Source organism: Tauraco erythrolophus, chromosome 7 (assembly GCF_009769465.1).
Source record: "Tauraco erythrolophus isolate bTauEry1 chromosome 7, bTauEry1.pri, whole genome shotgun sequence".
NCBI classification, from domain to species: Eukaryota; Metazoa; Chordata; class Aves; order Musophagiformes; family Musophagidae; genus Tauraco; species Tauraco erythrolophus.
This window is the reverse complement of record NC_141471.1, coordinates 42,751,478-42,776,875: the sequence shown is the minus strand read 5'-3', so window position 1 is coordinate 42,776,875 and position 25,398 is coordinate 42,751,478. Positions and strand designations below refer to the sequence as shown.

Here is a 25,398-nt window from a genome sequence, read left to right as displayed (position 1 = left end):
AGCTGCACTTTCTAAGATACTAACCTAAGGTCTCCAGTCACTAGTATAGAAGGCTGCTTTACTCTGCAATCGTTACCCTATCTTAAAAAATTATAAGCAGGAAGCGGGATGAACTGTTGGATTATGTTAATTCAAAGTCTTTGTTTAAAAACATAGGACTGAAACAATATTTAAAATGCACAAAACTTAATCCTGTATGTGAAACAAGAAAAATCTCTCACCCACAGAGTCCATTCCTGAAAAAATAAAATTAAAAACTAATAAGAGTTCTTGGGCATGACTCTTCCAAAAGCCAACACAGCCTCCTTTCACACAAAATAATGCTTGTCCATGGATATACAAATTTTACTCAGGGTGGCCTTTTAAGGAATATGAAGACTTATTTTTGGTTCACAGCCTGCCGATACAGCCACTGATACAGGACCTGGATTTTAGATAGGATCAATTGGGATGGTGACTTCTAGATACTCGATTAATATTTTTCAGAAGGCGGCAGTGCTGGTGTATATTTCAAATAAATGATGTGGTATTGTCTCAAGGCATTTCTTGTGAAACAATTCTTGTTATGTTTGCAAAAAAGATTTCCACAGCATGCAGGGGTTTGTGAAATAACCCTGTGTGTAGAACAGATGAAAGCTCTTGGCTATGCTCCATGCTCCAATGTACCTAAGGCATACAATTATTATACGACGACATGTCATGTTCACTGCTCAACTATTCATTTTGTTCACTGAAAGTTAATAAAACCCTCTTTCACCTGAAATTCCTTGGACTCCCTTCATTAAAACTTCTGACTGCATGATTCCCTGCATACAACTGCGTGACTTAGTACTGCACGGTGTACTTCATTAGTCATGGTACCTACATCAATTTTCTGTAATAGCTGTTAATGCTTCTTGGCTTTCTAAACTACGTGCTTTCTTAACAAAAATGGGTTACAGAGACTATAACATTACGGAACATTCATTTTCTATCATCAGCCATAGTAACAAAACTAGAAATTGTTTTAAAGATAAAATCTGGCTTTTTAAGTGTCACAATAGCAGAAGTGTTGCCATCCATATTTCACAGTGTCTATAATACAGCAGGTTGCTAGCTGCCAAACAAATTTAATTTACCCAGTTCTCAGTTTGCATTAACCTTTGAATAATAAAGCACAGCTGAGACTGCTGTAAGAAACAAACCAGAGAATGAATAATTAAAACCACCTCCACTGCCTTTAGAAAGACCAATCCTGAGTCAACAGGGAAGGTTTAATTGTGACTGAACTAGGCATTAAGGGGCTAATTGAACTCTTTATAAGCCCAAACGAATGTGGTCCTACATCAGTGCTATGGTATACAAGGTTCACAGAAAGTAAAACCCTTCAAAAAAAAATCAGACACTGAGTTCAAGCAGAAAAGGCAAGAAGCAGGGACAGTCTAAATCTTACACGAGAAAAAGCCCATAATACGTGACGGAAATCCTTTCCCACTTTCTGCAGAAAAATGTTCTAATACTCGGAGAAGCAATGACTCAGTTGATGCCAGCAGGTTAAAATGGAAGTGATATAAATGTCGACCCTAGAGAACTGGTTGGAAATAGCAAGAAACAAAAGCAAGCCCTGTCTTTTTTAGATCTTCTTTAGCCAAGAGGGGATGGTTGGGCCCTTCTTGGGTTTGAGCGAGGCTCACTTTTTTGATCAGAACTCTCTCCGATAGTGGTATTTTCATAACATATATTATTGTTATTTGTTTTGACTATTTATTTAATTGCATTAACATTTGAAATGAGCAGCCATTAATTATAATAGTTGGAAAATGCTCCATCTGCCAGTTGAACTGTTTCAGCACGTCCAGCTACAAGCCCAGCCTGATCACATTCTGAGGATGCTGATTAACATTAATTGAAGGTTTTCTTTGCAAATGCTAGATGAAGCTTTATTAAGTATTATTATTAATTTGAAAAATAGCTTGAATTGTATGGAGTGTGGGAAGACTGCTGTTATCGACGTTGCCTGTTAAGAGTGCTTGCTGGCAGCAAGGCTGTTCGGCGATGCAAAATACTGATCCATGTGCACAAGCAACAGCTGGTATTAAGGGCAACATCATGCACAAGCACGACGTTTTTTCACTTGCACATTAATAATACAAAAAGTTTGACAGGTGTATTATCTTTGTTTTCCTTCTTTCCTAATTGTTAAGCCTTTTATTTATCCATATTATTGGCAACCAGAACGACAACTCATCAGGCTTCACCAGAGAAAATTCCCATATGTGTAAGACCTCAGCCAGAGCCTTATTCTATAAGGTTTATAATGCAAGAGGATTTAATTGCCCTTCTCTCTACATGGATATCTGCCCGGCACACTGAAGCCCAAATGTTTTACATTCAGTACGATTTATCTTCCAGCTCTATTAACGTTACTGGCAACAAAACCACAGATCTCAAAGAAAGCAAACCAAACATCTCGGCGCCTGAAGTTCTGTATCATTGGAAGGACAGGTTCAAACGTGCACCCACTCGGCAAAGGGCAAACTAAATCTGTCTTGAACTCAACTGACCCAGGGCCAGAGTGTACGTGTGCTGCCTGCGACCAACCCGCTGCTAAATCAGTCAGCTTCAGGGGAGAAATAACGGTGCCCATGGCAGCTCCAGGTGGAAGTGGCAGAACTATCAGGATAAGGTGGTTAGGAGAAGGACAGGTCTGCTGTCCGACCAGCAGTGTAGCCTCCCAGTTTGAGCCCTGATGCTGGCATCCTAGTGAACCTGGATAAGGATGAGGCAATCAAGGAGCTCCGTGAGAGCCCGCAGTGGGACTCTGGAGCTGTCACTCCTCATGTTTCCAGCATTTTCTCCCAGGTGCAATTTGTAACATAGAGCTGAGGAGGTGCAGCTGAGCATAAAGGCTCTGGAGACTTGACGCTATCAATGGCTTGTCAAAAGCTAGCTCTCTGCTGTCGTTATTCCCCTATAGCTGATGAGATACTGCACAGAGTATTGCCTGGTTTACCCACTGAGGAGGCTCTGCTCTCTGGAAGAGCTGAGAGCAGCACTGAGAGCAGTGGACATGGAGTTAGTCTTCTTTCTCTTCCAGAACGACATCAGCATGGGTGTATGAAATTCAGGACAAAGGAGGCAAAACATGCAAAATAGTCTCCTTTGTATTTCACTCCCCTTTGTCTCTCCTTATATATTTTAGTTCTGCCACTGCTTCCCACGTACATACTTGCAGGTGAAACGTATGCACATCAATTACAGTTAGTAGCAAAATACTTTAAACGCTACTATAACTGAATTCATTTTGCTTTAAATATGCTTAACGCACTGAGTATTTTTATTCCCTCAATGTATTTTAGGCAGGCTGTCACTTGAAAGTAGTGCTGCTAAAGACTGCTTGTCCAGGACAATCCATTATGAACACCAAGCTTTCCCTGCACTTAGAAAACCCTGAAACGTTAAATATTAAATGATGTATTAGGAGAGTTGTATGAAAACAACAGCATCTATGAGACATACCAGATGAAAACCCATCTGAAAAAGTTACGAAAGTACAGTTGATTTTTAGTTTTATTGGAGCCGTGATTTGTATACAAATTTACTCAATTTTCAGAGAATAACTCAAAAAAGTAAAAATACAGAATTTCAAAGAAAGAACAGTATCCCACATGTTTATCAAGTAGTCATATGGAATAAATTAGTCAAAGTAATATTATTATTTTCTAATCTAACTTATTTTTCTTGATGAGGGAACTCCTGATTCCCCAATGTCTATAACTGGAGGTAGCATGACCTTATACTGCAGAAAATGAGGACTAGTTCAATGTCTTCCCTTTCATTCTTGGTCTCTGAATCTTGCTGGTATCCACTTTCAAAGCATAACTGTGCTCTTTAACACAGGGAAAGTCAAGCCTATAGCACAAAACTAAGAAGTAAGAAAAGGAATTGTATCTTAAACTGCCTTCTAGTTCCGACATGCTAACAGTATGTGAGGGGAAGCAATCAGGCCAAATAAAACAGAAAAGCAAGATGACTGGGAGGTCTTCCTAATCTTTAGGACTCAGAAAGAAATGGAAAGATTCTTCTGGACTGGGGGACTCTAAGTTCATTTTTGTCCTCATCCTTTATAGCAGGGCAGAATAAAGAAGGAACAGGATATTATACTAATTTTGTCCATGAACTCTCTTTCTATGGCATTGTCTACCACAATTCATTCTTATTACTGCATCATTTAATCTGAATTGCCTTAACACATCGAAACATGCATCAGAACTGGGGTTCCCCCGCCCTAGGCGCAGTCCATGGAGGATGCAGACTCTCTCAACTATCTTCAGTAAGATATGACAGTAGATAGAAGAGGGATACACTCAAGTTTCTTCGTCTTCCTTTCCTTTTGTTACACGGAGCCTTGACTTCACTATTTAAGAGACTTCCCTCTGAGGAGAGAATCTCACCACAGGATTATCTTCATTTATAACACATACAACACAGTTTCTTGCAATGCTGTTTCTTGCGCATCTAACAGCTATGCTGGAGCAGATCCTGCCTCTAAGCTGCCCTCCATGAATGCTTGTGGGAAACCAGTTGCCCAGAGGGCAAAGTGGATACAAAAGTATGGGAAGATTGGCAAAATAATTTAAGAGCACAGCTGGTGAGGGAAGAGGATGGATGTGACAAAACAGAAGACTGCAAATTCAGCTTTCAGTGAGATATGTCTCTTGAGAAGCTCATATAAAGCCTCATTAAAATAAACCCAATACATAGCTCTGCTCTCTGTTTTGAACATGGTGCCAATACTGAAACTGGTCCTGAGTGAAGGCGTTGCTTTGGTCTGCGCCACATCTTGGGGCTCTCCCCATGCTTGAGGACAGCCACGAGACCAGCGGTGGAGCTATACTGGCATTATCCAGTGGTTGCCGCATAATCTCAATCCGGGAAGAAGTCAGTCAGCAGGAGCTGTGCTGATGCTAACATCACCAGGTGACTCAGACCCAACTGCGCACCCAGCCCAGCCCTGTTTATCAAAATACAAAAATAGTGCCACGAGGAGCATTGGCATCACAGCTCCGTGAGCAACCGTAGTTCTCAGCCTGCTTTCCCACTGCTATGAGTCTTTGGCTTTGGAACAGATACAGACAGTGCCAGCAGCACCGGTCATCTGTTGAATTTCTTCTGCTCTTCTCTCAGTTCTCCCTCCTCTCTGTTCTAGAAGCCCACCTGATGCACCATCTCCTAAGCCTTCACCCCTTCCCTTCCCTTGTTACTGGCAATTCTTCTTCACAGAACATGTATGTTCTGTTTTCTGCTTGAGAGTGGTTTCTCTCCCACCCCTCTCTGTATAGTGCTAACTCATTGCTCCTCCATTATGGTGGATCCTTCCTTCCTTCAGGTACACGCAGATCCCACTCACCCTAACATCCCCTTTCTTTTTCTCTCATTGACAGCCATCAACACATCCTGCTATTTTTCATCTTTCTCCAGAAAGGAAGAGGAGGTAGAAAATGGTGCAGGAGGATTTTATTACCGTACAGCAGTTACTCATTTTGTTTCTTTCCTTCCCTGTTGCCTTTCTTCTGCGATGTAGAAATGAAGAGCAAGCAAAGCGAGTGCTGCAGCAACAGTGGCATAGGGAAGGGAAAGGCAGTCACAGCTGCCTACCCAGATGCTACAGTGATATCGGTGGTACTTTTATAAATGTATGTAATAAACAGTTGCCACAGCAGCCAAAGGAATACATTTCTACAAAACAAAAACAAAGACATAGCAGCAAGCACTGAGACTGCCTGTGGCAATGGGCACAGTTGTATGGCTAATAACACCTCTGCTATGAATAAAATTAGCAGGCTAGTCTCTAAGCAGTAAAATCAAAGAACAATTAAAGAAATAAACCCCTTCAGAATTAGAGATAAGTGCTTAGTTTGGCTATAATATTGATGACTTAAGCTCTCATCAAGACGTAAACCCTCTCCAAATTTGTACCTTTGCAATGCATAACCTTTTCTTCATTTCCTCTTTTTCCTGCAATTCTGCTGAAAACTCCTAAAATCTTCTTTTTCCTTTTTTTTTTTTTTTTAAAAAAAAACGTATCCTCATCTCAATTCCTTCATTTAGATGGTGCAAAAGGCGCCATTATCAAAATACTGGAAGATGCCCATGCTTCTTACTTGTTATTATCTAGACCAAAGCTAGATATTTTTCAGCATTAAATTTGAGGCCCAGGAGATCTGAATTACTCTAAGATTAACAATACACATACATTTCAATTTTAAAGAGTTGTTCATTTTACTTTAACTAGACACTATGTATAGTGAAAAAGCTTTGCTTTCCATGATTTAACACTCAAATTTGGGTCTCTGCTAAATCAAGTGTTTTCGGTCATCCTGCAATATTACCAGGAATTTATTTCTTATGTATTCTGGAAGAGCAACATAATTAGATGAGGTAAGCATGATTTTTGGATAGGGATCTGTCATTAGACTTAATTATTCATAATGGAAACTGAGGGTGAAGTGACTTGGCCACTTGTCACTCAGAAAGGCTTTGGCAGAAAAAGAAACTTCAGACAAATCCCTTACACCACTTAGTTTCCATTACAGTGAGAGAATTCAGCTGAAAAATTTGGATCAGACTTTCTTCCATTTCTTCCAGATTTCTGATTGAGACCATCCTTCCATAAGAAACTTAAAAAAAAAAAAAAAAGTAGTTTTAGACAGGCAGTAAGAGAAGGAGGATATTAAGACATTTTTCTAACCCATCCTACAATTCCTTCAAAGTGGTTATATCCTGTTTTTATCAAGTGCTTTTTATTGAAGTCAGTTACCGTTTTCATCTACGCTTTGGAACCAATATGTTTGTGGTAAAAGCGATTGGAAGAATATCAAGGAAAACTGATCCCAATGAGCTGTCAAAGGAGCACCAACATATTACAGGACAACACAAGATATTGCTTCTTACGCTTATTGAGAGCGACTGAATTTGGTACCGTATGGCATTTTTTCTCTGTGAATCTTCTCGAGTTTCAGCACGGTGTTTCCAGAGGTCCACTTCTCACCCAAAGCAATATGCAGTTTAACTGTGGTGCTTCCTGCCACTTTCTTGCAGCAAACCCACAGCACACCTGGTCAGTGTGCCAAAAGTCTGTATGAGCCAAATCCTTTTTTTCTGGTGATTAACTTTTTCTTCCCTCCTGTCACTGCAGCCACTAAAAATTATTGGGTCAAGCTGTGTTGTGTTTAAAATTAGTAAATTTGGGCCTCACTAAAAATAAAAAATAGATTAAGACCAATGTGAGTATCACTTAGTTGCTTTTATTATTCACTTCTAAATAATACCACTAAAAATTATTAAAAGTATCCTAGCCCTTTAGCAGACTGGTATTATTCAAAGAGTATTTTGATGCTTTTATTCTCTAATATCCTGTCTTCAGAGTGTTCCTGAGATAGAAACCATCATGAAGAGAACTGCTTCTTAATGCACAAACCAGTTATTTATATTATAGTATCTACAGCAATTTATTCATTGCAAACACCATTACACAGCGTATGATCACAGCATGCTGAGTATTCACAATGAGATTTTAAAAATGGCAATTTTGTTAAGTATTCTCCACTTTGTTCAGCTGAACAAAATTACAGAAAACCCTTCACAGAAGGCTTTCCTTGTTCAGCACCGGAAACAACAATTTGCCTCCTATTACACATCTATGGGCTCAATTCCCTTTTGCCATCGATTTTGTTTCTTTTTCTTTCAAAGTAATACCACTAACTGTAGTTCCAGCTCTTTTATACCACCAGAAATGAACTGTATAGTTTAAATATTTATCAGCCTGATTTGCCTCTATGGTAAATTATATAAAGCATGACTTGCAGCCACATCTTAGAAAAAGAGGAAAACTCAAGTAAATAGGAAAGAAGAACACTACAAAAAAAGGATAGACTGTCCTGGGACTTTCTAATATGACCTCTAACCTTGCAACTTGCCAAGTGATATTATTTCCATGTTCCTCCTAATTTGCTTGAGTTTTTTTCTTTCCCATGATTCCCATTTATTTTTCAAAACGTAACTACCTTTTAATTTCACAACATTTCCCTTTACCCACAACAGCTGTAATTTACCATTCTGTCTTTTCTAAGTTAAACAGAAAACATGACACACAACAGTGGCGTGGCACCATCAGGCACTATATTTTTAAATTCTGAATCTAATTCAAAATGATGAGGTGACTGGGTGCAGACAGATAGCACAGAAACCCCATAGCAACTGGAAGATTTAAGAGGTGTAGTATGGAAGAAAGCATTCTTTCAAACAGCATTGACTTTTTAGTTTCTGTGGAAACCTTCGAGGCAACATAAGAGAAAGAGGTAGACGGGGCTAAAGCAAACCAGCTCAAATAGATTAGAAAGACTTGTCATGAATGGATGCCAATACCGAAAGCTTTGGATTTGAAATCCATTTGATATGTTGATTTGATCACTTACAAAAAGATTATCCCAAACTCCTGCTCTTAGTCAGAAATGATGAAAAATAATAATAAAAAAAACAATCATATGCAACCACTGGAACAGGTTGCCCAGAGAAGTTGTGGATGCCCATCCCTGGAAGTGTTCAAGGCCAAGTTGGATGAGGCTTTGAGCACCTGATCTAGTGGAAGGTGTCTCTGCCCATGGCAGAACGGTTGGAACTAGATGATCTTTAAGGTCCCCTTTCAACCCAAACTATTCTATGACTCTATGATTCTATAATTCTATGAATGTATTAGCAATGAATGGATTAGCTGAACTTCAACTAATGTCTCCTTCACTTCTGATGATGGACTAATGATTTCATGGAAGAATTTTTTTTAAAGCTTATTCAAAAAAGATCTATACAGCATCTTACTTTAAGAAGTATTAGTGTAAAGATATTCTGCAGTAGTCAGACATTTCAGTAATTAAGAATGATTTACACAGGATTATTTCTAATATATGTACACACACGTTTTCTGATTATTATGAATACCATAAGCAAGGCAGTAATATTTTTCAATGACTGTATATTCTCTGTTCCTCAGAAAGCTGGTTCTGTATAACCACTAGTCATTGTATCTTTCCCCTCCTTGAAAATGATTTATCAAACTGCCTATAAAGAGGTTTGATTTGCTCAAGACTGTCATCTTTAATAATCTCATCCACAGGCAGTTGTCTAAATAGCAACCTGGAAAATCTGAAACCTTATGCGACAAGAATAATTGTGTAGCCTGCTTTCTGAAGTGGCCTGATTCTGAGATTTCCTTTTGTGATGTTTTAGAGACTTTAGTTTCTTTATATAAGCTGCTTGTAAAACTCTCTCAAAAAATTAATGAGCAAAAGCAACGAGAAGAATTAAAGTTAGTATTTACAGAGAGATGAGATCTCAACCATACAATACAGCTGTGCAACCAACAAGTCTGCTCCTCTGTCCATCTTGTAAACAGAGGAACAGGCTTGAATGCAGACTGCCCTCCTTTCAGTGAGATTCACACATGCTTACACGTGAAATGCCTGCTTACACAAGGAAACAACTCTATATTATGGCATAGATTAACTAACATGATGTTAAACACATTATAAAACAAGTCATTTCCTCCTGAGTAAACAAGCCTATAAAGCCAACAGGCACAGAAAAAGGAAATTTGATTCTGAAATCCATATACTTCAAAAGCAGATTCCTTTTATTTAGTCAATTTAGTTAAGAGGCTGTCTTATTTCTCCAGATCTCTGGTAAACAGAAGAAAACACACTTGGAAATTGCTGGCAAACGGACGTGTTTTCACAACATTTGTTCTTCATTTGAAATTATTCTCTTACTTCAAATATGGAGACCAGCCATAGGCCTAAGGTGAAAGAAACCTTAAAATGTCTCAACTTTTGATTGAGACTGATTGCTCCCATTGCAGGCCACATGCTGACTTATCAGAAGAAAACACCATTTATAGGCAATTTTCTTTGCAGTGTCTGTGAGAACTGAGCAATTTACACCAATTGACTGACTAGTCGAAATAAACGGGGATCTGGCAGATTCTTGGGAAGTGTTTATGTGAGACTAGGACCCGGTAATGTGGCTTCTTCTACTTCATTAGAATACCATTAAGACTTTTTAATATATCCCTTCCCTGGAGCGGGGGGACTTCTCTGGGTCCATGATAGGGTGAATAGAAAATAGACAGAAATTTCTCATTTTTCTGTCAGGATAATTTTCTCCCAGGATCTTTTGGGAGAGTCTTTGAGGCTGAGGTTAGGAAGGGGCTTACGTAGGACTGAGCTTTCCGTGCTGAGGTTCCTGGAAATCCTCTCAAAGTCAGACCTGGAGTTACCAAGTGAACTTTCTAGAACAGTCTCAGAAACTGGTTATGCCACCGACTTCACTGTAAAAACAGGGTCGTTCCAGTGTGTTTTTCAGTAAAGGTGAGCTCAGGGACAACTGAGACTATGTTCTTCTCAGTACACAGATTTTCACTGTGCTCCCAGGATCAGGACTTCTTATTGGAAAACCCTTCCCTATAAACAGCTTAGTTTCATCCCTTGCTTTATTCAAAAGCATTAGGATGGAAAGATGGAAAGTGATCTCGGGAAGGATGACGGTAGAGTTAGTTCAAGAAAAGAAGGATGCTTGCTTTATATTTGAAAGCTATAATGAAAGCATATGGCTGCAAGGAGAAGCCCTCAGCCTCTGTTCTCAGGATGGAAAGGCACGCAACCAGTGTGCAGGTACCTGCTTGGGAAAGCAGTCTTCAACTTAGGGCCGGGGTCAGGGAACTCAGAGCTCCATAAAATCCCTCTCAAGGTTTCATGTGACATTTCCACTGCTGCAGGCCTCAGACATGATCTACTCTAGAAATTATGCCTTGTCTAATGAAGAATTAAGTTTTCTAATTAGTAAGGGAGAACTAGCATTCTAATCTGTAAGTCGTAATCAACAATTCTGTCATAGAAAAATTAAACTTCACATATGTAAGACCTGGGTTTTTTTATAACCACAGTGTATGTTCTCTACATCAAGATATTGTATCGACAACAGTTGAAATTGCCATTATAATTTCCTTGGCAACAACAATGTGGAATCCTTACTCACACAGATGTTTTTTGCATGATGAAAATTACATTTATGGTATTTTTCTTTCCCATTTTCAGTTCCAGCTCATCTCCCTGGTTCAGGTGCTGGTGATACCTTCTCTCATTGTTTATTCACTTGTACTATTTCTAGTTGTGTGCATTAAGTGACAAATGACCAGTCTTTGAGTCAGAGCTACCACCACAAGAACTGCCGAACACTCCACTAGTCATGCTGAAATTCACAATGCAAAAATAACATGTAGCTTAACCTATGAACACTAGAGTTATATTACTAGTCTTTATCAGGCATTACTGCTTATCTTTATTATCCTAATCAAGCTCGTTTAAGGCTTGTATATTCAAAGCAAACAGCTGGAGCAAATAGCTACGAGCTTCAGAAACGTCCATCTTGTGGTCTCTGGTTCAGTGCTAGCCTAGATGGCTTCTGTCCAAATTGTTTGTACTTGGAGGCTCTTTGGTGGTCTGCATCTAATGAATACTTTCTTTACAAATCCTTTTCTTAGTGGACAAATGTCCCAGATTATAAGAATATCATTGCTGATTGCAGCCTCGCTGGCAACTCTGACTGGATGGAGGAGGAAATACTCTTCGGCTCACATGCTAGTTCTTCATTGAGGCCCTGGGAATGCTGTGGGAACACATGCCAGACAGCTGCCTGTCTTGGCCGGTTATTCATAGGTTAATTAGGAATGTATCTGTACTAATCACTGTAACGGTCAGTCGGGTACTCTTCACAAACACTGCATTAGGTGTAATAGTTTTAACAGAAAAATGTCCTGTTTTTTTTTCTAACGCGGAGGGAAGGCATGGGGGAGAGATCTCAAGCCATATTACTGTTTAAATAACTTGTAATTGATCAAAATCAGCAATGGTTCACCTGTACTGTTTGTGATAATTTAGCAGAAACCTAGCCGCCTGAGAAAGGTTTAAATACACCACTTTACGTATCAAGAGGAAAAAACATTCCTCTGTCAGATCACATTGAATCACAACAGTGTGCATATGTATTCCTGTCACAGTTGCTACACTTACTGGTTTTGATGCTTTCAAAATAATCTTTTTTAAAATTAATGTACTTGCCAATTGTAAATTCTGGAAGGGAGAGCAGCTGTTTCCTCACAACTGTACGCATAGCCAATTGAAGAAAATTTTGTTTATTAATAGTAATCTGTTTTTCACAGCTTCGCAATTTCTTAGATAATAGGGTAAAACACAATTTTCCTTTCATGTTCTCTGCATACTGAAGAGACAGATGCAATTGCAGGAGACTACTTATGCTGAGGGCAAAACTTAGTACTGCTTAATGTGACTTAATGACTAAAAAATGTGTATCATTTATGGATGACATCTAGTGCTCAGCTAAGATATTATAATGGTCAATGAGTACTCTTCCCTGCCGGTTTGTAAAAGGATTTGGAATTAAATCTGTTTTTATTTCACTTGTTCAAGTAGACACATTGAAAGCCACTGAACTAATCACGAGTAACACAGATGAGATCTAGTCCTTGCTCTTAGTCTTTTTCTAGACAGAAGTTCACATATAACAACATATATTTTAAATTGAAACACAGAACTGAGAGAAATGAGTTAAAAATCAAGACTGAAGAAAGGTTATTTTACAGCTACATAGACATGTAAACACCTCCAGGAACTTTGCTTAATAAGGCCAGCTACTTTCAGCTATCACTCCACAGCCCGTGACAATCTTTGCATGAAAGCGTTTCTTTCTCCCCCAGGCAACACTATCAAGTTAGTGCAGTTAGTTAGTGCAGTTCCCTTGAAATACATAAATGCTGTATTTAAAGCTAAATGTATAGCATATGGAGGACTGAAGCAGCGCCCCCCCCCCCCCCCCCCCCGCCACCCCCCCCCTCCAAAGGCACTCAGGCATGCCAACAAACGTCCCTACAAAATGTGGCAAATATGACAGGGAAAATGTCAGAACACAGAAATATCCTGTAGGTTTTAACTCGTGTCAAGAGACGCTCTTGTGTAATAGAGATACCACGGGGGCAACAACTGTCAAGACACCATGTACACAATGAAGCAGTCAGCTCCGCAGTGCTTAATACATGAGCACCATTTCCCTTATGGGACACATTACTCAGCTTTTTCTAAAGACACCAAAGTGATTTACATGTTTCTTTAGCAAACCAGGTGTATTCAACCCCAACGCAGAGAAGCTGTGAGTGACAGTCAGCTTTCCTGGGAAGCGAAGGTTCAACCCAGTGCACTCCAGAGTTGATCCAGTGTTCAATGATGTCAGTGATAAAACTCCCACTGACTTCGACACGTTGAAATGCAAAAAAAAAGAGCACTTACAAGCCACTTGTAAGCACATAAAACATGCATGCATCTGTGCTTGCAATTTTAAAATCTCCTATTTCTAGTGAGTCTTGTTAAAAAAAATGTCTGGTGTGTGCCAAAGTACATTGAAATTTATGCTGACATACTTTAAATTTGTTTTAGTTTACCATAGTAGGAAACATATTCTAAAACTGCATCCTCAGATGACCAAAAAAACCCACCCTAAACCTTCAAGATCAAAAAGCAGTGGATGGTGGTCTGGTCCATGCAACCACCAAGCTTTGATCAAAGTTCTTCCATTACAGCAGTATTTTAGAATAACACAAAAATACAAACCAAACTTGTCGGTTTACTACCATTCCTATAACTTTTGGGGGCGTCTGAGATTGTGAAGAACAATTTCAATACAATCCTCTGACATTCAGAACTGAAATGGCAGTTCCTGTGTGAAATAAGAGAGCGTGGTAATTTAGGAAGGCAGTATTAATTTGTTTGATGAAACTAGATTTATTATATTTTTGGTGAACATTCCTTCATAAGCTGATGTTCTCTATCTAAAGAATGTTTCTATTTTAATTCGCATTTTTACACTTGTTTTCAAGTAATTTTATCACTAGTAGGGATTATTGTTGGGTTCAGGACTCAAATCTTACTACAATTAAAAAAAAATTGGAACACTTTTACATGAATATTTTCTCTGCAGAGGTAAAAGGTCAAACTGAGTAGCACTAGACATAAGAAAATGAATTAGTAAACTGAAAGAAAGATAATCAGTCTGCCTTCAAGGTTAACTTTCTGTTACTTATTGTAAGTTGTTTTCTTTTTTCTTTTTTTTTTTTTAAAAAAAAAACAACTTCTGACAGTATGCCAATCCAGTGTTTTGGCTTGCAGTGCTACTACAGCAGAAACTACACAAATAGAAACAATGTTTAAAATCACACCCCCTTTCAAAAACCTACCTCTGCTCTGCAGCCGCTCCCTTCTAAAAAATCTGGAGCAAAGAAATACTCTTTTTGTTGAAAACCAGGAAACTGAGGTCCTGGCAAACTGACAGGTAAAGTAAATTTATCTTCCTGAAAACATGATTGTGTGAATAAGAGGTGTTCACAAATGTGAGCAGCCAGCTGCCTCCTCGCATGTGACTGTAAATACTATGTTTAAATACGGAATCATAATATTTACAAATAGAAATTACACACATCGTGTATTTCAAAATCTGTCTGCCATTGTCCAGAGTTTTTTTGTGGGAAACAAACCAGCACAAACAGTGGGAAGTAAAAGTGGTTTAAAAATAATTTTATTTTTTGCAAATGAAGCAGTATTAGCAACATCAACAGCTACTGCTCTTGTATTGACATCATTGTCTTATTTTATTACTCTTTCTTTAATGTCATAAAACTGATAAATATATTTCACTTCAGAAATCGTGGAAAGCCTGCAAAAAACAACTTTTTCTCACTTTGCAAGCTTTGGAGAATTTATCTAAAGTATCGTAACACTCAGAAGCCCATCTATCTTATTGTATAAATGATTTTATGTCTGAACTTTCATGTATTTCCAAAAAATTACTGGAGAGATTTAGTGCAAGTTAGATGGTACTGCCACAAATACAATTTCAATTCATGGTTATCAGTTTGGGCAAGTTACAATTTCCCAACACTGTCAATTAAAAATTTTGCATTGACATATCTCTTGTCAAAAAAATCAGACACTTTTTTCATCCTTTTCATCTCTGTTTCTCTATAATAATCCTAAGTATTTTTCATTTGTGGGCTATAAAACATTACAGTTATTCATTACATATGGCATTGGCATACTTGTTATAGCTACCTAGTGTACATTTCAATACCAAAATATCAAAATACATTTCTCAGTTGAATACACTACTAATGAATCAAATAAAATTCAGGTGGTTTGGGGCTTCAACTGACACTTTAACTTATTACCCCCATAATCACATCATGAGCAGAAGTGGCCTTGTAACTCTTAACTCCATGTTCAGGCGGTTGTAGTGAAACTCATCATAATATTCTTGCTCTGTGGTTTATAATGACTTCCAAATTTCAGAAAATGTATTTACCTGCCCATCGATACTATTTTTTCAGGAGGATTTCTGTTATGCTAGCCACTGCAGATGCCCAAAAATAAACATCAAAAAAATGCATATCCAAATATAAACATCCAAAATTATTTTTGACATTTTAAACAAAAGATTGTGCCTTGTTAAAATACTTCTAGACCTCCTCATAGGAGACTGACCTAGAACCAGAAAGTCCTGACAGGGGAGTGGGCCAGGCAGCCCTTCCCTTGCCAAAGAGATTTTCAAACCTTTGACAATCCATGCTCAAGATGTTCTTTATCTATTCAATAGCATTACTTATACAGGCACATGGAACTAAAAGAGGAAGGTTCGGAGCAATGCCCAGTCCTCTGCTGTGGGCTTCCCACCACCGCCAAGGAGAAGACCTGCACTCTAGGTGTTAGGGAACAGTTTTATAACGTTAATTCTCTGCAGTCACGTAGCACAGCTTGCCGTCGTTGCTCTACAATATTTAAAACTTAATAACATGTTGCTGCAAATACTTTCTACTGGGTGACGCCAATGAAAATATTCACAGTACTATAAAGAGGAGACATTAATTATCTTAAGGTCTTACAAAATGTTAGGATCTAGTACCAAAAATACATATGGACATGAACAACAATGTTTTGTGTGCATAAAGCTACTTAAGGACACAAGGTCTTCAGAATTTACACTTCCCAGCTGCAGCTTGCTGGTTTTTACAGTGAAGTGAAAAGTTGTGTTCCAATAATGGAAATACACTTCTTTTATAGTGTTATTTTTCAGCCAGTACATTACCAGGAGGCACTAATAAGCAAGGCCTATTTAGTTCTGTTGGGCAATGAATAAACTCAATTATCCAAGCATGGAATATTTCAGAACAAGCCCTAAGAGTTTTGTGTTGGATTTTCAGGGGGTGCTGTTGCTTTTCGTGAGTATGGAGCATGAGATCAGTACCCACAGCAGGCACAGAATAGAAGGCTTGTTATCAGCTTAGGGGAATGTTACAATCACGTTTTCATCTGTTCAGCAGAAGTTCAAGACCGGGATGTCGTGTGCTGAATATCTGCATCTGCCACACCACGTGACAGTAGGAAACAGGTTCTAGAGCTCAAGGTGAAGGGTCCTAACCTCCTTACCACAACACCTCGGTGTGCTAGTGGCTGTCTGTCGTAAGTTACTCTTTTAACTATAGAGGCAGGTTCAGCCTCATTGCAATATATCCTGCAGGGAGACGAAAATGAGAAAACAGACTGTGGTACCTCTAATGAGTAGAATACTTCAGCCCATATTCAGTCAGATTTGCTGATTATAAGGAAGCTATTTACTCTAAGCTGGGTGAGCAACATCTCTGTCAGTGGGTAGAATAAACACTATTTAGAGTGGAACCATTCGTAATATGCTTTAATTGGCAATTTTCCCTTAATGAATAATATAACACCTTTCGTATGAGAATTCTGCAGCTCTGTGATTTTTTGTCCCTGCATTAAGAGATATGAAAACTGACGCACAGAATAAATTCTCTTAATAACAGAGCTTAGAATAATACATCCATTATCACAGGGATCACACTTGTCTTCTACAACCACATGAATGCAACCAGAGCAAGAAAGTGATGTAGAACACCCACAAACTTAAAATCAACATCTTTTCTTCAGAGCAAATGGCAATATTAAATATGAATTAAGAGTAACTTCATATAAATTAAGGAAAAAAACTTCTTTTGTATAGTAGGAGATACCTGACTGTTTAGGAACTGTGTTTGCACTTGTAACATTTCTTCTGCATGAAGGTATGTCCAGGAGGTTCAGTCAACAAAGAAGGAACTGCATATGTTTTTTGTAGGCTACACTGAGGCTTGCAGGCTAGACGGATTGACAACACCAAAATGTCACCGAGGCTGTCTTTCAAGGGGTCAGCTGAAGGAGTTCTGCAAAAATTTAATCTGCTCCAGGGAAAAGGCAACCTGAAATAATGAAGTCCAGTTCACTGGGTGTATCCAGGAGCTGGAAAATACTCTCACAAAACCCACTGGGTGTTAATAAGATGAGTTTCGTTGGTATCTATAATAGACAGTTTAAAGTAACCAGAAAGTCTCAACTGCGGAAAGTTTAAGTTCTTTTTCTTTTAAAAGGCTTTTATATGCTCTGCTCTTCTCACTTAAGTTGGGCAGTACTCATCCCTCAAGGGTCTGTATTGGGACCAATACTACTCAATATTTTCATCAATGACGTAGACAATGGGATCAAGTGCACCCTCAGCAAGTTCGCAGATGACATCAAGCTGACTAATGTGGCTGACAAGTCTCAGGTACAGGATCCAATCCAGAGGGACCTGGTCAAGCTCAAGAACCTCATGAGGTTCAAAAAGGCCAAGTCCAACGTCCTGCAACTGAGTTGGAGTAATCCCTGGTATCAATACAGACTGCGGGATGAAGGATTGAGAGGAGTCCTGTGGAGAAGGACTTGGGGGTACTGGTGGAGGAAAAGTTGAACATGAGCCACCAGTGTGTGCTTGCAGCCCAGAAAGCCAACCGTATCCTGGTCTGCATGAAAAGAAGCGTGGCCACCAGGTCAAAGGAGGTGATTCTCTCCCTCTACTTCACTCTGGTGAGATCCCATCTGGAGTACTGCATCCAGCTCTGGAGCCCTCAGTACAGGAAAGACATGGACTTGTTGGAGCAGGTCCAGAGGAGGGCCATGAAGACGATCAGAGGGCTGGAACATCTCTTCTATGAGGAAAGGCTGAGAGAGTTGAGGTTGTTCAGCCTGGAGAAGAGAAGGCTCTGGGGAGACTTTATTGCTGCCTTCCAGTACTTGGAGAGAGATTTTTTACCAGGGCCTGTAGTGACAGGACAAGGGGCAAGAGTTTTAAACTCCAAGAAGATAGATGTACATTGGATATAAGGAAGAATTTTTTTATGAGGGTTGTGAGACACTGGAATAAGTTGTCCAGAGAATCTGTGGATGCCTCATCACTGGACGTGTTCAGGGTAAGGCTGGATGGGGCTTTGAGCAACATGATCTGGTGAAAGATGTCTGTGCTCATGTCCCATAGTCCAAGGGCTGGAATAGATGATCTTTAAAGGTCCCGTCCAACCCAAACCATTCTGTGATTCTGTAATTCTATCATGTTTCTCTATATTAAAAAATAAACTGGACAATTGTAACACATCCTACTCTATGAGGATATACACATTTCCAAGATCTAATTTTCACTAGAATAAACACCTACTTTTCTTTATGTTCCCCAGTGCATTCTTATCAGAACACATACTCTCTCAAGAGTCTACCAATACTGAGAGCTGCTTGTAGTGCAATGAAAAAAACCTGCTTCTAAGACATGCATATGTAAAAAACCTCTCATAAATTACAGTAATGGGCCAAACATTGTCATGATACAATTCACTGACTTGAGTGGAGTTGTACTAGCTTACTTAAGGATTAAACTTGGCTCAGTATTTATTTTTAGAAAAATAAAAGACTACAGAAATATTTTTTTTTAAATCATGGAAGTGGATTGTGTAACATCACAATGGAGTAAAAATGTAAATAGCAGGATAAAGATGATTACACTACACTCTGTATGAGTACCAAGACCGGTATTGCCAGAATGTGATCTGATACAAAGAAACACACATACACCTACAGAAAAACAAGAATAAAATAATTTCTCACAGGTTCAACGCAAAAGACATTTTCCCCTTAGACAAAACTTTATAAAATGCATCCTCTCATCAGAGAAGGCAACTGAACAGAAGGGAATGAAAAGTGGCAGGCAAAACCTCTGCATCTCCAAACACTATTCAGGTTAGAAAATGAAGATGTTTCATTACAACATGAGGAAAAAGACATAGCTGATCAAAGTCAGTCAACTCGCTTATTTATATCTCAGCAGAAACCTCAGGTCTGCACTTTGTCAATCTGCAGAAAGCAAAAGATTTTTCTGACCTCATCAATTGGCAAGAAATGGCTTGTGTACCGATCTGTTCAGCTCAGCAGATACTTGGCACCATTTATCCCGGCTCTCACATAACCAAATACACCAACATGAGGGTGATTGCTACGGAGTTTCTCCAAGGCAAGATGCAAAAGCCTCATTTAAGCAATTGGTATGTCACAGTGGTGTCACATTGACTCTGGTCTGATTGCCTAACACAGCTGAAGATGATGACCATGGAATGCTACTATTGTCACTATTTTGCAGCTCTGGACAGAGCAAAGCTGAAGTATAGAGAGGCACGACTTCTAAAAAATTGTCTGCAATGTCATATTAAAAAGTTATGAGGAGATGACACCTTGTTTATGGCCTGCAAGTTTCACCCAGCTTCCCAACTCATTTGCTATCCAGATATCACCACTAAAACCTGCAATATAACGCTGTATTGACACAGAAGCATCTAAAGAGAATGACATGTCTAAACATACAGGAGCAGCTGAATTTGTCCTGGTAGCATATTTTCACATTCACATTTATTAAGAATAACTTCTGAGAGAAGGTATGTGAATAGGAAATAAGGTCTTTCTTCACCAGGCTAAATGAGATTTTACACTAATTCCTTCTTGGCTAAGTAGGCATGCTGGCAAGATCCATGTACGGATGATATGCTCAGACTAGACTGCAGAAAGAATTTACTATTTTTCAAATTATGATAACTTTTTAAAAAATATGAATCTTGAAGAAAACTCTTTACAGTTTTCATTCTGTAGTTTAAAACTCTGGAGCCTCTCTCCCATTTCCTTTTCAGATAAGTTGGTTTTCTGTATCTGATGGTTTTCTTTAAATAAATACCAGCATGGCCAGTTGACTCCACTACATTAATGCAACCTCTGGATTGTGCAAGACTGGCCACCAAGTAGATGCTATGACAGCTACACTTTTAAGTGAAAATAGAAGGCTGTAAACAAGATGCACCTGTTTTTATTTAAGATTTCACATTACCTCTTCAATGGTTTCTGCTTGCTGACAAGCAAACGCATGACCTAGGCATCAGCAGCTAGAATTACCTATTTGCTGAAAGTGTGTATTTGCTGACTTAATGTATTTAGCATTTGTCACATACACAGTGGAATTGACAAATACAATCTTCTTGTCCTTACTTCATAACTTTGTAGAGCAAGAAATGACTCAGTTAATTCTTCTTCCTTACTTTACTTGTTCCTAACTACGGTAGTTGCCAAAAAACAGCTCACAGCCATTTCCCTTCTCTAACATACAAAGTCAAAGTAAATTTCCAGCTGGCAAATGAAATGCAATGTTGATTAGGAATGCAATATATTTGAAACATTTGACCTTTAAAGCACAAAAAACTTGCATCTGAAATCTAGTAAGTTTGTCACATATCCACAAAGCCATATCAAATCAGGAAATGTAGTTGTTACAGCTGATTAATGCTGACTTTGCAGTTTCATGATTTTTGTCTGTATGCGTCATAGTCCTAACTCTGTGAAAGGAACACTGCCAAGTCCTTTACTTCCCAAATATGTTCTACTTTTAAACCGCTAGCCTCTTGTGGAATTAAGTTATATATATTCCAATTATATTATGTTTAACTAAGACGTCAGATTTTACCTTCAAACTGACAAAGTGTATCAAAGCAAACATCTGAGAACTTGAAATTGAAATACACTCTAAACCTTACCAGTGTGATTCTACTGATAATTGCTGTGTCAAAAGTCATCAAACTCTAAACTTCCTTCATACTATTTGGAAATTCATCCCCTGAAATACAAGTTCTAGAAAGAGCTTGAAATTCTTTTCCCATGCTGATACAAAATGATTTGTGTGCTCAGACATTGTCAATCAGGTGTCTGACAAAAAGACGCACAAAAAATGAAACATTGAATATGAGAAACCCTTGGTTATGTCCCATTCGATCACTTAAATTCAACTCATTTCCTCATTCTATGGAAATGTGGACTCAAATCCTATCCATATGGAGGAAGGCTTATTCAGATCTCATGCTTCAGAGATTACTGCACCAGTTAGCTCTACCCAGGACTTTCTGCTTGGATCTGGGGGAAAAATAAAGGCGTGAAAAAGGAGAAAGAGTTCAGGTATGCACAAATTCTCCAGCTCCTCCTCTTGCGTTACAGACTGCAATATGAAACATAGGGCTATGGTGATAAAAAATAGCCACAAAATTTCTCTTACAAAGCCTATTATGCCAGCGATAGGTTAAGTATTATTCCTGTTGAATACAGGCAAGTTGGCAGTACAGGCTCCTGGTAAACTCTATGATGTTTGGAATGTATTCTGGGATTCGGATTTTCCTCTTGGAGACTAAAAACATTCCCCATCTGCCCCAATCCTGCTTTAACAAGACTGGAAAGAACTTTGTACTGATTTCAACAAAAATTAAGCTCTTCACGAATACAGTTTTATATTTTATTGAGTTGAATGCACATGCATGCTTGCCAGTAGAGGGGGTATAGCTCAACTGTTTCTCTTCCTAGAAGGGGCTGTCACAACTGAGGACAATATGAAGAAGAAGTAAACAGGAAAGCTGTGCAAATTTACATGCCTTTAGAAAGAGATGCTGCAAGGGGAGAAGGGCTTCTGGAATTCAAAAGAAAAAAGCAGTAGGAAAATAAATATTGATTTCAAACTTCTAGCAGTTTAATATAAGCCAACTAAAAGAAAAAATCACAAGTACCTTCAACTGATTTCAGACTGAAACCTCTTCTGTTAAGTATTTTATCTTGACAGTGTACATATCCTACTTATTTTGAATACAGAAATTTTGCATGTTAAAAATTCCAGGAATAAACCCAAGCATCATGTAATTCAATGAGTTTCTGTGTTACAGCAAAATAAGATGTTGATGTAGTCTCCTTGAGAAATGATGGGTGAGAAACTTAATACCATTATGTGAGTCCAATCTAGTTGAACTGGAACAGTTGTATGACACTTTACTACATCCCCACTAGTAACAGTAAATTCTGGTGAGGAAAATTCCTTCCCAAAAAACAGAGTACACCTCAAAGACAGACAGAAGATGCGTTTTTATGTTACAGAATTCCTGACTGCCACCAAACCAACAGCAGCTAGCAAAAGGAAATTCTTCAGATTTCCAAAAATATGCTTCAAGAATGTTGACAAATATACGAGCTGTCATTAACAAGCAAGCTCAGGCTCAAACTAGCAAACTGATCTCTCATTTAAGAGGCCTGGGGTTTTGGGAAACTATATTAGACATTTTTATGTGAAGACCTCACAAATACCTTTGAGGCCAAGGTGTGGTTGCCCAGCACTTCCCAAATTAAACTATTAGGTCATGATTCAAGAAAGCTCTTTAATAACTGCTTAATTACTAACCCAAATGCATATGTGTTATTCTGACCTTCAAAGTCAGACTCCGGAAACGGCGGTACCCAGCGCAGGAAACCTTTTTTGAGTTTGCTCCAGCCCACTAAGGGAAGCGTGTCTTGCAGAGTGTGTCCAGAAGGACGCCTGCTCAGTTTTGAATTCTGCAGAAGCTTTGTAACACTTCAGAGAAATACTCATATATTCTCAGACTCCAACCGCAGTGTAGTTTAAGATAAAAAAATCTGCTACAATGTCTTAGAAAGTTAAACTGCTTTGTTAACAACCAGAACAATTCATATTTAAAAGGCATAATACCCTCATGCCATATGTCAAGCTATTCCTATACTGTAAAAGTGAAATAAACTCTAGTGTTGAGTCTTACAGCCCATGGATTCAAATGGAGTTAAAGGGGTGTAATTCAGGACAGTGTTACCTCAATTGTGGCCACTCAATTTGTATGACTAAAACCAGTATTAGATGAGTAACCATGAACATCTGTTCTATTCATGTAAACGTGGGGAGGTTCATATACCTCAGTTTTGCTCATGTAATACAGGCATCTATCAGTTAAAGAAACAACTCTAAGTGTACCTGTGCTATCTAGTTCACTGCATCTCTGTTAATGATGTTCAAGGCAATCCCAAGAGGTGGTTCTTCTCACAGGCCACACACACACGGGATGATTCTCAGCCACAGTGATCCAACATGCTTAGAAATAATTTTGCCCGTAGGAGTGAGTCTTTGCCCATTGCACACTACACAGCCACTACTCAACTTAAGGCTTCTAAAACTCAAGTCTACTTTATCCTCAGAGAAACTAGAGGAAGGAAGAAAGAAAGAGAGAAAGAAAAGAAAACAGGAGACAATGCTGCAGTAAAGAACAGAATTATCTATTTTCTCGTACTAGGCTGAACAGACACAAGTCCTGCCTGAGTGACTCTCTTAATCTCCCCAGTTGCTCCATTTTCCCTTTAATCTTTTGTAATTGCAATCCTCTCAGACAGTCCTTCTCGCCTCTAGTAAACTGCACTTTGTAGCTCACATGCTACCCCGAAGGAGAGGATGAAAAACAAAGGCAGAAGGCCCCACTAAAGGTCACACAATTTTTTGGACCTAAAATGTATATCCGTATTAAATTCTTTTCAAGTGCCAGGAGGCTAATTAAATAATTAATGGAAAGGCTGACATTAAATGAGTTAATTTTGTTCTCCTCACTGCGGGTAACATCTAAATTTGAAATTTCCTCTCAAATCGTTAATTAATTTTTCTAATACAGACCGTCATTCTCCCAAGTGAGGGAAACCAAAGAGAAGCATGTTTGGAGCCCAGGAGCACTGCTGCCTAACAAACTCCCGGGGTCCATGCTGAATGGAGAAACATCTATGTCCGCTGTAACTAAAGCAATGAGGAGAACCATGGCCAGTTCGCTGCAAAAAGTTTACATGACAGTTTCTGGAAAAAGCTGGAGGTAATCTGTTCAAGGATGTGTTCTGGCTTTAGGACCCCTGGCTGTATTCATACCAGTCTGGATTGAAATCTGAGAGATGTGGGTTCAGACCCTGACTGTTGCAGGCTCCTGGGTCATCAAACAGGGGAGAAGAGTCAATTAATTTCACTACATCTCATTTCTAGCTGTAAAATGAATATATAAAGATCCTTTATGAGGGGGAGAGGAGAGGGGAAACACTCACCTATGAAAATATTTAAGAAAAAGTAATTGAAATCATTCCCTAAAACCAAGTTAATACACTTTCAGGAAAAAAAAAAAGCAAGCTCTTATTTCATTAAAGGAAACAAAATAAACCAGTATATATATATTTTTTTTCCCAGCAAAACCATCTAGTTTATTGAAAAAATATTTTTAGTTAAAAAAAAAAGAATGAACGGCAAATATCACTCAGTTCTATTCACTGAGGATTACCCACAAGTTCAAGGATTTGAAAGCATAAATCTGTAATCTTGATTTAGACTTCGTTTTACACACAGGCTGTAGTTTCATGAGTAACTTCACCGTATTTCCTGCTACTGAGAGCAGCAGTACTGCCTTCCCCGTTGTCTGTGACTGTGCGCTCCAGCTCCCTTGTTTGTGCTGGCATCAGTGCTTGGGCAGCTGTGCAGCTGGACTGAAAATTAATCTGACCACAGGAAAAAAAAGGGATTTTTTTCAGCTGAAGCAGCTCCCTGAACTGACAAGCCCTGTGCTGACACAGAGAGAGGCAGCGATGAATGGCAGACGGATAAAGCAGAGGGAGGGACAACCTCTTTCAGTGACCCCTGGGATTTAAATAGGCTTAAATCCATCATGAAACTACTTCCTCAGCCTTATCCTCACTGGCCAGAGGATCCTTTTATATCTTTGGTGGGGAAGAGCATCTTTGCACAGACAGAAGGCTAACAAGTTACTTCCCACAGATACTGTCAGTGCATACATAGGAAATGCAAAGCTATTCAAGACAATTTGGCCTGGAATAAAACAGAGGTAAGCGACATCATAGAATCATAGAATCATAGAATCATGGAATGGTTAGGGTTGGAAGGGACCTTATAGATCATCAAGTTCCAACCCCCCTGACATGGGCAGAGAAATCCTCCACTACACCAGGTTGCCCAAAGCCTCATCCAACCTGGCCTTGAACACTTCCAGGGATGGGG

General features: G+C 38.9%; 1 protein-coding gene across 1 annotated transcript in view; it reads right to left on the bottom strand.

The window, feature by feature from the left end:
- The window catches only part of LOC104379365 (ubiquitin-conjugating enzyme E2 E2), a 214,590-nt gene that overhangs the window by 38,479 nt on the left and 150,713 nt on the right, over nucleotides 1–25,398 (bottom strand). The window lies entirely within an intron of this gene.